The sequence below is a fragment of the Cervus canadensis genome, chromosome 20 (genome assembly GCF_019320065.1).
Source record: "Cervus canadensis isolate Bull #8, Minnesota chromosome 20, ASM1932006v1, whole genome shotgun sequence".
Classification (NCBI taxonomy): domain Eukaryota; kingdom Metazoa; phylum Chordata; class Mammalia; order Artiodactyla; family Cervidae; genus Cervus; species Cervus canadensis.
Genome location: NC_057405.1, coordinates 35134873 through 35147831, shown reverse-complemented (window position 1 = coordinate 35147831; position 12959 = coordinate 35134873). Strand labels below are relative to the sequence as shown.

At 39.9% G+C, this 12959-nt stretch overlaps 1 protein-coding gene across 3 annotated transcripts in view; it reads left to right on the top strand.

Annotated features, from left to right (window-relative positions):
• Positions 1-12959, top strand: part of LOC122422599 — a 374287-nt gene that overhangs the window by 20761 nt on the left and 340567 nt on the right. The window lies entirely within an intron of this gene.

Below are 12959 nucleotides of genomic sequence, written 5' to 3'. Positions count from 1 at the left end.
ACACACACAAACATGCACACACACACAAACACACACACACACAATTTAAAATGAGCAAAGGACCTGAATAGACATTTTTTCAAAGCAGATATGCAAATAGTCAATAGATACATAAAAGGTGTTCACCATTACTAATCAAGAGGGAAATGCAAATCAAATCTACAGTGAAATATCACCTCACAACTGTTAGGATAGTTATTATAAAAAAAACAAGAGAGACTTCCCTGGTGGTTCAGTGGTTGGGAATCCATGCTTTCCAATGCAGGGGACACGGGTTCAATTCCTGGTCAGAAAACTAAGTTCCCGTGTGCCACACAGCCTAAAAATAAATAAAATTTGTTTTTTAAGAAGTTCTTAAGAAAAAGACAAGTGATAACAATTTTGGCAAGGATATGAAGAAAAGGGAAGCCTTGTATAATGTTGGTGGAAAATGGTACAGATGTTCCTCAAGAAATAAAAACAGATTCAGCCATCCCTTATGTGTATATATCCCCCAAACCCCATATTATTTTCTCTATAGGATATCTGTAGTCCCATGTTGATTGTAGCTTTATTCACAATAGCCAAGATGTGGAAATAACCTAATTATCTGTCAGTAGATGAATGGATCCAAAGATGTGATACACACATGCAAACACAGAGATGCCCAGAGAAGAATATTATTTGGGCATAAAAGAAAAAAATTTAAGGAGATCCTGTCATTTTCAACAGAATGAATGAACCTGGAGCACACTATGCTGAATGAAATAAGCCAGACAGAGCGAGACAAATCATGCATGGTGTTACTTCTATGTCGAATCTTAAAAGAAATCAAACTCATGGAACAGAGTAGAAAAGTAGTTGCCACTGGATGCTGGTTGGGGGGAATAGGGAGAGGCAGGTAAAAGGTTATAAACTCTTAAAGTTATGAGATATGTAAGGGCTGAAGATCTAATATATAAAATGTGACTGTAATTGATAACACTGTACTATATGATTGACATTTACTAAGAGACTAATACTTCTATGTTCTTATCAAGAAAGAAAATGGGTGAATGTGGGAGGTGATGGGTGTGTTAATTACCTGGATAGAAGGAATCCTTTCATAATGTGTGTGTGTGTGTGTGTGTGTGTATATATATATATATATATATATATATATATATATATATATAAGGTATGTACTTTAGATATCTTACAATTTTATGTCTCAATTATATCTCAGTAAAACAGGGAAAAATCCATTCTGCTGCTTTTGCCTATGATTGGGGTTCATGGGAAGGTGAAAACACAGGAGCGAATTCTGTGTGAAACTTTTGCCTGGAATAAAGGTGGCGCTTGTGGTAAAGAAACTGCCTGCCAGTGCAGGAGATGTAAGAGATGTGGGTTCAATCCCTGGGTCGGGAAGGTCCCCTGCAGGAGGGCATTGCAACGCACTCCAGTATTCTTGACTGGAGAATCCCATAGACAGAGGAGCCTGGAGAGCTACAGTCTGTAGGATCACACAAAGTTGAACATGACCCAAGTGACTTAGCAAACATGCACAAATCCGAATTAAACTTTCATCACTGCATATGATAGGATGTTGTGTTTGTCTAATGAGCGCTGATATTTTCTTATCTTCCTATCATCTTCAGATACAGGAGATTTGAGGCAGGAGAATGCGGGAGAACAGAGGTTTCAGAGCTGAGGGTGCATGGGATGAGCGAATCATGGCTGAGAACACCGCCTGGCATCTTCGCAGCTGCCACGTGCGGGAGAAGAGGGAGGAGGGAGAACTGAGAGGTGGGTAACGTGGCCGTGGGAGGTTAGCTCTTTGCTCCTACATGTTTCCATGTTCAGGTGAAGATGCACAATGACGTAGCAGGCTGATCTGTTTTAGCACCAGAGATAAAATGCTCAGAAGAAAGATGATCAGCTCACCGAGTTATTAAAAATCCAGCAAGCCATGGTTGAAAAGGTTTGACTAAAGCTTAGACTTTGAGGGAAACAGTGCTGAGCTGTTTGCCTCGGGACCTTGTATGGGCTCCCCGTTATTGTCGGTGTGCTCACCCCAGCAGTGTGAGTGACACCCCTCGCTCCTCTGCCTCTTGCTTCACTGGCTTGTGGCCAGCCTCCGTTCTCATGGTTAAGCTGTGGACAAAGAGTGTTGTCAGGTTGGCACAAATGAACTTATCTAAGAAACAGAAGCAGACGCAAATACAAGAGCATAGACCTGTGGTTGCCAAGGGGGAGTGAGGGGCTGGGAGAGATGGACTGGAAGTTTGGGATTAGCAGGTGCAAATGGATAAACAACAGGTCCTACTATATAGCACAGGGAGCTATTTGGTATCCTGCAATAAACCATAATGGAAAAGAGTATGAAAAAGAATATGTATAGGTATAGCTGAGTCATTTTGTTGTATACCAGAAACTAATGCAACCAGTATGCTGCTGCTAAGTCACTTCAGTCTGTCCGACTCTGTGCGACCCCATCCCTGGGATTCTCCAGGCAAGAACACTGGAGTGGGTTGCCATTTCCTTCTCCAATGCATAAAAGTGAAAAGTGAAAGTGAAGTCACTTAGTCATGTCTGACTCTTCGCGACCCCATGGACTGCAGCCTACCAGGCTCCTCCGTTCATGGGATTTTCCAGGCAAGAGTACTGGAGTGGGGTGCCATTGCCTTCTTCAAATTCAACTATACTCCAAGAAAAAAACAACTAAGAAAAAAAATAGTGTTGTCAGTTGGAAGCCTGAGAGTATATTTTCCTTCTCAGTCCTAATTCTGAATCATGTTCACAGGCAGTCCAACCCATAAAACCAATGCGATTTTCATGCTTTCATTTTCTTCACCTAATGGAGCCTCAGTTTCGTCATCTGTAAAATGGAGAAACTTGATTTCAAAGTTTCCTTCCAGCTCCAATATCCTATGGCATCTATGATCTGTCTCTGTTGAGTAGAGAAATGTGTGTGTGTGTGTGTGTGTGCTCACTCGTGTCCGACTGTTTGTGACCCCATGGAGTGTGGCTGCCAGGCTCCTCTGTCCATGAAAATTTCCAGGCAAGAATATTGGAGCAAGTTGCCATTTCATACTCCAGAGGATCTTCCCAACCAAGGGATCGAGCCCACATCTCTTGCACATTCTGCATTGGCAGGTGGGTTCTTTACCACTGGGCCACTGGGGAAACCCTAAGATAAGTAAAGGTGTTCATCAATGGGGTACCTCATTTTAAATAGCGAGTGAGTGGATTTCTGACAAAGCATGTGTGTGGAAAATTGTATTTTAGACATGCCAAAAATGATTTTTAAAGGACGTTTTTAGTGACTTGCTTTGGAAAGTTCTTTTCTTCAACTTCACCTAATTTGATGCATGCTTGACCTAAGAAAAAGAAACACACTTATCTGTTGTTTTCTGTCTATAAAATATATCCTTGTTTTACCGTGTGCTTGTTAAATAAAAAAAAAGCATCAATAAAATCCTCTGTCTCCATGGTGTTGTGTGGAAATCATCTGAAGAAAGTTAAATATACAGCGCTTGCTTCTGGGAGAGTGTCTGATGTAGCAGTTGTGCATATAGATAAACAAAAGCACAGAAAACAAGTTCGTAAGTACAGTATTTTAATTGAGTTCAAGGAGCAACAAATATGTCAAGTGATACACTGAGTGAATTTTTATTTGGTGAAAGAAGGCACCAGGTCCTATAGTAAATTAAAGAACACAGCCTGAAGGACATTGGGACCTATGAATTACAAGGGGAGAGGAAAATTCCTCATCACTCTGGGGAGAAGGCGTGGGCCTCTGATGACGTCTGGATGACTTGAAGACAGCTGTGCACTTAGCTCATTCTGATGAAGATCTGGTTTTCTTTACCATGGGAGGCGGAATAATGGCTCCCCAAGGAGGTCAATTCCTGATTCCAGGAACCTGTGACAATGTGACCTTACAAGGCAAAAGACACTTTTGGAGGTGTGCTTACGCATAAGGACCTAGAAATGGGGAGGTGAGCCCAGTCTAATCACGTGAGTCCTTAAAATCAGAGACCCTTTCCAAAGATGTGATCACAGGAAAAGGGTCAGAAGGATGGGATGTTGCTGGCTTTGAAAATGGGAGAAGGGACTATGAGCCAAAGAGTGCTGGCAGCCTCTAGAAGCCAGAAGAGTCAACAAAACCAATTCTCCCCTCGGGCCTCCAGGAAGGAAAACAGCCCTGCTGACCCCTTGGTTTCAGTTGATGAGACGTGTCCTGGATGAATAACCTACAGCACTGTAAGGTAATAAAGATAAGCTGTTTTAAGCAACTAAATCTGTGGTAATCTGTTACAGAGCAATAGAGCACTAATGTACTTATTCAAATTCATATCCATGTAAATAAAAACTCTGACATTTCAATGTCAAGTGATTTTACATTGAAAAAAAAATTTTTTTAAGAAAAAAAATTAAGGTTTTATCTTCCAAATTCCATATGTTTTGCTCTGCCAGGGAAGTGTTTATATCTTACGAGGCTGAAACCAGATCAGAATAAAAATTGGATGCTTCCTTAATTTCTCTGACCACCTGTGGCCTGGCCTTGTCTCATATGGGCTGACTGTGTTTTTCTTGCCCTTCCTTGATGTACAGCTTGCTCTGTCTTGGGGATAGTTGTTCTCTGCCTTTCACCACTAATCTGCCCTAAAAGCCCTTCACCTTATACCTTATTTGAATGATTAAAAAAAAAATCATTGGACTATAATTGCTTTATAATGTTGTGTTATTTTCTGCCGTGCAGTAAAGTGAATCAGCCGTACGTATACATAGATCTCCTCTTTTTTGGATTTCCTTCCCATTTAGATCATCAAGTTATCTATTTTAGACACGTGTGTGTATTTAGTTGCTCAGTTGTGTCCTACTTTTTGGGACCCCATGGACTGTAGCCTGCCAGGCTCCTCTGTCCATGGAATTTCCAGGAAAGAATACTGGAGTGGGTTGCCATTTCTTACTCCAGGGCATCTTCCCGAAACAGGGATCAAACCTGGGTCTCTTGTGTCTCCTGCACTGGCTTGCTAACTCTTTACCATTAACACCACTTCATATTTTATACATAGTAGTTTATATCTGTCAATCCCAGTCTCTTAATTCATCCCCTCCCCCTCCCCCGTCTTGGTGTCCATACCTGTTCTCTATGTCTGTCTCTCTGCTTTGCAAACAGGTTCATCTGTACCATTTTTCTTAGATTCTACATCTATGTGATTATCATATGTGTCTTTCTCTGTCTGACTTAGTTTACTCTGTATGATACTCTCTAGGTCATTCACATCTCTGCATATGGCACAATTTCTTTCCTTTTTATGGCTGAATAATTTTGAGAAGTGCTTCAAGGTTTCTATACAGAGTATGATATTCTAATCTTTCCCTGAGAATTCCTTCTTTAATTTATAATGCTTATTATTTTAAAAAACATTTTTTGAATGACTTTGATATGTTAGGTCTTTATTTTTGCTCCTTTATCTTCAGATGCTCTTGGCCTTGCATACTGAGACACAATATACCTGTCTCATTTGAAAACACTTTTGTGTAATTGGATGTGCAAAGAACTCATCCTTGTAGGGATTCCTAGTTATAGAGGCCAGGGGAGAGACAGTTGTGGCATGAACTAGAATTGCAGAAGTAGAGGTGATCAAATTTGGCATGCATTGTGAAATTAAAGTCAATAATATTTGCTGTGGATTGGATGGGGAGGGTAAGAGAGAGAGACATCAAGGGTAATTCCAATAAAACAAGTGCTTTAGTCTATTTGACTAAACATTGACTCCAGTATTATTGGGCTTCCCTTGTGGCTCAGCTGGTAAAGAGTCCGCCTGCAATGTGGGAGACCTGGGTTCGATCCCTGGGTTGGGAAAGTCCTCTGGAGGAGGAAATGGCAACCCGGTCTACTATAGTTGCCTAAAAAATCCCATGGACAGAGGAGACTGATGGGCTACAGTCCATGGGGTCACAAAGAGCTGGACACAAGTGAGCACGCTGAGAGAGCCATATAGATCTTACGGAGTGCTGAGTAGAGTTCCCTGTGATATACAGTAGGTCTTATTAGTTATGGTAGTATGTACATGTCGGTATCAATCTACCAATGTATCCCTCCTCATCCCTTTTCCCCCTGGTAAGCTCAGGTTTGTTTTCTACTTCTGTGACTCAATTTCAGTTTTGTAAATAGGTTCATTTGTATCATTTTTTTAGATTCCACATATAAGTGATATCATAAAATATTTGTCTTTCTCTGTCTGACTTATTTCACTCATATGACAATGTGTACGTTCATCCATGTCACTGCAAATGCCATTATTTCATTTTTTTTTAATGTGGATAAAATTTAACTCTTTTGGTCATGACTTTTGGAATTAGTAACAAATATTTGATAATTTTAACAGATATCCAGGTTTGGATCTCCACTGGATTTTCTCTCTCATTTATTTACTTTAACATCAGATGAAATATTTTTAGCATATGAATGCCAGGAGGCAGGATAATTGTTGAGTAGTGTTTCTTTAATAATTTGATCATTTTTCTTAATTGTAGATAGAACATATTGTTCATATTTAAGTTTCACTAGGTGCATCAGACAGTAAAGGATCCACCTGCAATGCAGGAGACCCAGGTTTGATCCCTGGGTTGGGAAGATCCTCTGGAGGAGGGCAAGGCAACCCACTCCAGTATTCTTGCTTGGAGAATCCCCATGGACAGAGGAGCCTGGTGGGCTGCAGTCCGTGGGGCTGCAAACATGACTAAGCAACTAAGCACAGCAAAGTTTTTAAAATTAAAAAGTCTTTATTACAGTATAGTTTGTGTACAATTTGCTCAAACGGTATGTATGTACAGTTTGTACAATCTGCTCAAACTACCGCACAATTGCACTCATCTCACAGGCTAGTAAAGTGATGCTTAAAATTCTCCAAGCCAGGCTTCAGCAATATGTGAACCATGAACTTCCAGATGTTCAAGCTGGTTTTAGAAAAGGCAGAGGAACCAGAGATCAAATTGCCAACATCCGCTGGATCATCAAAAAAGCAAGAGAGTTCCAGAAAAAGATCTATTTCTGCTTTATTGACTATGCCAAAGCCTTTGACTGTGTGGATCACAACAAACTGGAAAATTCTGAAAGAGATGGGAATACCAGACCACCTGACCTGCCTCTTGAGAAATCTGTATGCAGGTCAGGAAGCAACAGTTAGAACTGGACATGGAACAACAGACTGGTTCCAAATAGGAAAAGGAGTACATCAAGGCTGTATATTGTCACCCTGTTTTTTTTTAACTTATATGCAGAGTACATCATGAGAAATGCTGGGCTGGAAGAAGCACAAGCTGGAATTAAGATTGCTGGGGGAAATATCAATAACCTCAGATATGCAGATGACACCACCCTTATGGCAGAAAGTGAAGAGGAACTAAAAAGCCTCTTGATGAAAGTGAAAGAGGAGAGTGAAAAAGTTGGCTTAAAGCTCAACATTCAGAAAACGAAGATCATGGCATCTGGTCCCATCACTTCATGGCAAATAGATGGGGAAATAGTGGAAACAGTGTCAGACTTTATTTTTTTGGGCTCCAAAATCACTGCAGATGGTGATTGCAGCCATGAAATTAAAAGACGCTTACTCCTTGGAAGGAAGTTATGACCAACCTAGATAGCATATGAAAAAGCAGAGACATTACTTTGCCAACAAAGGTCCGTCTGGTCAAGGCTATGGTTTTTCCAGTGGTCATGTGTGGATGTGAGAGTTGGACTGTGAAGAAAGCTGAGCGCCGAAAAATTGATGCTTTTGCACTATGGTGTTGGAGAAGACTCTTGAGAGTCCCTGGGACTGCAAGGAGATCCAACCAGTCCATCCTAAAGGAGATCAGTCCTGAGTGTTCATTGGAAGGACTGATGTTGAAGCTGAAACTCCAATCCTTTGGCCACCTCATGTGAAGAGTTGACTCATTGGAAAAGACCCTGATGCTTGGAGGGATGGGGGCAGGAGGAGAAGGGGATGACAGAGGATGAGATGCTGGATGACATCACCGACTTGATGGACATGAGCTTGAGTAAACTCCGGGAGTTGGTGATGGACAGGGAGGCCTGGCGCACTGCAATTCATGGGGTTGCAAAGAGTTGGACACGACTGAGCGACTGAACTGAACTCCTCATATGCATATGGTGTTTTATAGGACTTCAAGATTTGCTTTTGTCTAACCACTTGACAGGATTCTCATTAATATTTCTATTTAAATTTGTAGGTCACGACTGGTGTTCATCAACCAATTAATATGCATAGATGATCTGAAAGTTAGTTTCTAGCCATATTTGTAAACTTGTGTTTTATTATTAACCAGCATTTTCTAATTTTTTGTTAGACACTGTTGCTATGTCAAAATGACTTTTTAAAAAAATTAAAACGTAGTTGATTTACAATATTAGTTTCAGGCATATAACAAAGTCACTCAGTTTTCCATATATATATATATATACATATATATATATATATATATATATTTGGGATTATTTTCCATTCTAGGTTATTATAATGTATTGAATATATTTCCCTGTGCTATACAGTACAAATCCTTGTTGCTTGTCTGTTTCCTGTGTAGTAGTTTGCAACTGTAAATTCCATATCCTAGCTTATCCCTACCCTGCCTCCCTCTCCTCTTTTGTAATCATAAGTTTGCTTTCTGTGTCTGAGTCTGTTTATATTTTGTATAAGATTCATTTGTATTAGATTTTATATTCCACATATAAATGATGTTATGTTTTTTTCTTTCTCTTCCTAACTTTACTTAGTACGATATTCTCTTAAGTCCATCCATGTTGCTGAAGATTGTAATATTTCACTCCTTTTATGGCTGAATAATATTCCATTGTATTTAAGGCACATCTTTTAAACCAATCATCTGCTGATGGGCTCTTGGCTTGTGTGCATGTCTTGGCTGTTGTAAATAGTGCTGCTATGAATTTTGGGGTGCATGTATCTTTTCAAATCAGAGTTTTCATTTTTTCTGGATATATACCCAGGAATGGGATTGCTACATCATTTGGTTGCTCTATTTTTGGTTCAAAATGACTTTCTTGAGTCTGCAAAAGTTTGTGTTATCTCCATCTCCCAATGTTATTTTTTGTCAAACGTTCTTCTGATGTAATGTCTGTTTCTTTCTAGGTATGAAATGATTTCTTTATTTCTTAACAATGAATTGTCTTGGTTAACACATCCCACTGCTACAAATCTCTGTTAGAAATATAGACCTTTCTCCCCTTTCTTTACATCAAATCATTGGATACATTCTCAGAAACTGAAAGGATAAATTAAGCTGTACAGTTCATAATGAACAGAAGTGCAATAGTATACATCAGTTGTAGCCTAAAAAGCAATGAAACTTATCAGATATATTCACAAAATATGATTAAGCAACAAGTTCCCATATTTCTTTTTCTTGAGATAAAGAGTCATAGTGACCTCAGGAGGGGAGCCAACATACGCCTTATTTTATACAAAGAAATAAAAGCAAAAGTTGCTTGAGGTCCTGGGCAATCCTGGCCACCTTCTAGAACATACTTTAATATTGTGGCACTTGGGGTTGTCTTCTTCCACGTAGCATTGGCTCTCAACCTTTATATTCACCAGGGGCGTTTCTAAGAAATACTGATGCTCATGCTCAGTATTTATCAGAATTTAAATCAGAATTCTCCTCTATTAGTCTTAATATGCCACCCAGGTGAGGGTCACTAACTTAAGGCTTGGATTCAACATTCATTCATTTCTGAAGATCAGATAAAATTGACTTACAGGGCAGCTGGTGGGCTTTTCTACATCTAGCCTGGTTGTTTGCCTGAAGAATTCAAAATTTTATGCAGAGATGGTTCTAAATACTTAGTAATGGGATCTCCTGAAATGCTAATTTTAACCCTCCCTAAGGAAGGTTGCTGCTAGTAACACAAATATAGTTGGCACCTCTTTTTCTTTTTTTACATTCTTGTTTACTTGTTTGTGATCCAGATGCACGCCTTTGATCATTTACCCATACAATAGAAGATAACTGGCTAAGGGAAGCTCAAGCCTGCACTCAGCCGACAGCTGATCTGCATCCTGACAGTTTCTTCAAGCTGCTCTTGAGGTGGCTGTGTTCTGTCGTGGAAGGTTTTCAGCCAGAGCTGTTAATTAGGGCTCATTAGGAGAGTCAAAATGGATTGTCTGTTCTGTTTCCATCTTCAGTTTCTTGCATCTTCATTAGTTTTACATTTGTAGCCTTGGCTGCCAGTCCCTGAATCTAACTTTGATTGCCTTCCTTTCTACTTAGCTCTACCAGTTTCACACCCTCTTCCTCCCCTCCCCCCATAAGTCTGCCAAGCCCCCTGGCATGATCACCTGGTACCTGCATGGTAGCTTGCCTTCCTGGCTGTCACACTCATCCTACACCCTTGCTTCCCAAACCTACAGCCATATTGTGCCCTTCTTGTTCCTGTTGCTCACTTGCCAGCATCTTCCTTATCTTCCCCCTCATCTGTGTTGATGAATCTGAGTTCTGTGTCTGTCCCCTCTCCTGACCTCTACCCACCTCTGCTGGCCTCTGTTCACCCAGGAGACTGAGTTATGAATTTCTACCAAATTACGTGAAAACAGGGTGAGTTTTCGTTTCCTAAAAGCAATTTAATCAAGCTTTGTTTTTGCCGTTGCTATGAAGGCCTCTGATATCTATGCCTGCCTGTATTTTGATAAAGTAACCCATTCGCAGATAAATGGAAAATTCTGTAATGTATAATTAGAGTACCAGGTAAAATTATACATACTCATGGAACACTGGAGCAGCAGGGAGCAATCAGCTTGCAAAATACAACCTGCAATTACAAATAATAATAATTACATACAAGAGTATTCAGTTCTGCGTGTCTTATAAAATACAGCAAGGAAAAGAAATCTAAAGCTGAGGTCTCAGTCTGGAAGAAGTCCTGTTAACCTAAATAAGAGACTTTTAATAAAAAGGCCAGATCAGTGAACACTTCTGCAGATAAATGATACTTTCTCCCTTTATAAGCCTCATTTTTGTCTACTGTAGGACTATATCAAAATCGACTTGCAGATAAATTTGAGGAGCTGTGTTGTTTAGAGTTATGTCAGACATATTATTGGAAATTTCATGTGCAGTCTGGCTCCAAGAGAGAAAAAGGCATGACTTTGTAGATCAAATATTGTTTATCTGAGTTCTGTAATATATATTTAGATAGGTGTAATTGGAATTAATAGCTCTCAGGAAGCTTGCAGGAACGAGGTTGTTTGATCATTTAAATTTCTGAGCAGTGAGAATCCACATGGCAAACATGATATGCACAATTATAAAATATATCCTTTTTATTTACAGTAATTCAGAATTTGGGTGTCTTTGACTCTATAAATAACTAATAGAATTGGAAATACGGATTAGGAAAGTTCAAGAATAATCTTCCCAAGGAAACCAATGGCCTAATGTAAATATTAAACTTTAGTGTTTAAAAGTTTAAAAAAAAAAACACCTCCCTTTTTTTTTTTTTAACAGAAGATTTTCTTGAGCAATTCTAGACATGTTACAGGGTCTGGTAAACTAGTCAAAAACGTGGCCCCTTGTGGGTACTTGACATAGTGTGAAAACAGTTTTTTTTTTTTATCTGTTGGGATAAAAAGATAATAGAGCAGTTTCAGATTCTTAAAATGGATTCTCTTCCAAGTAACAGACAGAAACATTCTTCTTTATACAGTTGCCAATCACTCCAGAAGAGGTGGCTTGATTTTTGCTTTGTTGTGAAATTAAAGAAGGCTAATCCAAGCTAAAATGATAGAAGCCCTATGGCTTTTTAAAATTTTATTGGATCGTTAAAACATCAACCCTTGAGTGGAAAAAGATAATTCACATTTTATTCAGAAGTCTCTAATTCCTGGAATTCTTAAGCAAAATTCCATATCTTCCAGAAATTGTTTCCAATGCCTGTAATTTATGCAGTTAAGTTGCTCTGATAACTTATGTAAGAAAACATAGGGACACAACTTTTTCTAAAGCTTCTGGGAAGATGGCAATCAAAACGTTTAAAGATACCAACAAGTGCTGGGTTGTGGTCGAAGTATTCTGGGATCTCCATGTTGCTCTAGACCAGTGGTTCTCAAAGCATACCCCACTTCCCACCAACGGCATAAGTATCACCTGGCAGGGGTGGGGGCTGGGTAAAGTGGATTGTTTTTAGCCCTTACTCCAGACTCATTGAATCAAACTCTTCAGGTGGACCCAACAATCTGGTTTTATTTACTTACTTATTTGGCTATGCCAGGTCTTAGCTGGTACATGGAAGGTGGGATTTTCTATCTTTGTTGAGGCGTGCCAACTCTTAGTTGCAGCATATGAGATCTAGTTTCCTGACTAGGGATCAAACCCTGGACCCCTGCTTTGGGACCAGGGAGCCTTAGCCACTTGACATTTTAACAAGTCCTCTTGCTGACTTCATTACACACTACAGTTTGAAAAATAGGTTGGTGTACCTGTCAACTCATTCATTCATTCACCAAGTGGTTATTGAAACCAAATAGGTACCAGAGGGTGTTCTAAATTTCTGTGAAGGAGTGGGAGGCAAGGAGAGTATAAAAAGGAAGGCTGGATCACCTTTGGAGATTTGTCAGGATAAAAATGCCTGGACCCCACCTCACAACCAGTGAACCATCACCTTCCTTGTAGTAGCCATGCCTCCACCCAAGGAATAAGGGCAGGCAGAAAGGTGAAAGAAAGCCTTCCTAGCATCTGATGAAAGGGTGAAATATGGATGGAAGATCCCTCCTCTGTGGGTTAGGGCTGCTGACAGAGCAGGAGAAAAGAGGATTTCCCACTGGAGGCATCATTTGGTGGCAAGTCTGTTTACTACATTTGCAAGAAGGGACAGGAAGCAGAGAGAGGCAGCAGGGCTTCTAAGGAATGGGCGTATGTTTCCAGACATCACTCAGCTGAGAGTATATTTCCTACCGGAGGTGTTTATAAAATGC